This window comes from Gigantopelta aegis, chromosome 3 (genome assembly GCF_016097555.1).
Source record: "Gigantopelta aegis isolate Gae_Host chromosome 3, Gae_host_genome, whole genome shotgun sequence".
In the NCBI taxonomy this organism is placed as follows: domain Eukaryota; kingdom Metazoa; phylum Mollusca; class Gastropoda; order Neomphalida; family Peltospiridae; genus Gigantopelta; species Gigantopelta aegis.
In genome coordinates, this window is record NC_054701.1 from 51272719 (window position 1) to 51274749 (window position 2031).

The window sequence follows — 2031 nt, forward strand, 5'->3', positions numbered from 1 at the left end:
ACCAAGTATTCATCTCATCAAGCATTTATTGAAACACGTATTGGCGTTTTGTTCATCAGTATATCTGTAGTTGTGCTTTGTTGTATTTAAGGTACAAAAGACTCATTGATTTATTTACAACATAATTGGGCAGCTTTAATGGGTTCTTCTATCGGTTTTAAGTGCAAACGTTAAACCTGGCCGATGACACTTGCAGACAAAACAAACCTAACTGATAATATAAACTCTTGTACGGAGTTCTTAGTTAAATTACAAGCAAATATGTATGTGCTTCTACAAATTAATAGAACTTCAAACAGTAACTCGGTCAGCCGAGATTACCAAATCGCTTTGTTAATTATTTAAGACTAGTGCTATGTCAAAGAAGACATTTTGGTACACGCACATAGTTGTACTTTAACTCTGACATCCATTGTATGCAAAATCACGGGGGAAGAACACATTAATAATCGGTTTAGTCAACAACTGGAACACGAATTTCAAGACAGGGTAGTACTTTAGTACCGTAGACCATTTAGTCAGTCACAGACGATGTCAGGGGCTAAGCCCAGGGTGGACGTATCTGAACCACTGGACACGTAAACAGTTGGGAATTGCAATTCATACGCTTCGAACAAGATTTTAATTCAGACCTTCCTTAAAAAGCCGTCATCTAGAAGAGGAATACGACTATGTATGGAGACACGACAAACCAATCAAACTATACACATTAGAATAGGTAACACGCTTAATCGTTCAGACTTTGGCTTTGATTGATTTTATTGCATATAACATACAAAACGATTGGGCACAATTTATGCACTTCGGCTACATGCCATTCGTATACATGGATGAGACTAGAGTAAAAACATGGACCCAGTAGACAGAAAAAACAAAAACAAAAAAAAACATGACATATGCTAGTTAGTACTAAAACAGAAAGAAAGACTCGTTTAACTAACTTTTAATTGAGTTGAAAAACATTTGACGCCATCCATCCTCAAACACAATTAAAGACAGACATAGGAAAAAAGGACGGTGCACCGACATGCTAAGTGTTTCAAACGGTGGTGTCCGCACTAGCTCTGCTCACCACTCGCTAAAACACATTACTAACATTATAAACATCATTACAAAAGGTACACTGTAAGTCTAGTTGTTTATTACCATATGTAAACCAGGTACATTGGCAATATATGTATCTTTTGTTACTTGTACTTGTGAGCAGCGTCTTATTATATCAATCAACATTTTATATCTACACAATACATTTTATTGCTAAAGTACTAATCAAAATTATACCCAGGTGATTTTTCAGTCTTATATATTAGTTATAAAAATCACTGGAATAAAAACCATAAAAATGTGTCAGTATTATCATGACCTGTTATGGTATTCAAACAACCGGTAGAAAAAATGACAATACATGACCTGTTATAGATAGAAATATGAGATTTATTTACAATTGTACTGCAAAACATATGTAATTTGGAACAGATTATAACACCCAGGTTTATATTGAACACATATTTTGAAATTACATAAATAACTTATGCATACCAAGACATTTGCCAACACCTTAGCCATAATCACAGCATATATCATGTGTGTACTGATTATATGCAAGGCTGGTTCCAGTTTGTGTAAGCATAAAGAAGGCACAGAGCCGGTTTAAGGATCCGCAGGGCCTGTAGCACAAATAACAGCGGGGCCCCTTCCAAGGATATATATTTTTTGCAACCCCCTCGGGGAGAGTGGAAAAATCACCTGGGTAAAATGTGACGTTTGATGGTCATGTATGTAAGATATATGGTCTGGACAAGAAACAGTTAACAGACGGACGGACGGACAACGCCATACCATAATACGACCCATCACAGACGGGCGTATAAAAATACCATTATTGAGTTCCTCATCTTCATCTTGCATCTCAGTTAATTTCCACCACAAAGGTTGATCGAATGTGAAGACTGAGGTCACCCAATACTGCTTTTCTTGATCGCTGACAAAGCACATGGGTGAACAGAGATATGATTTGTTGCTTGTTTCTAA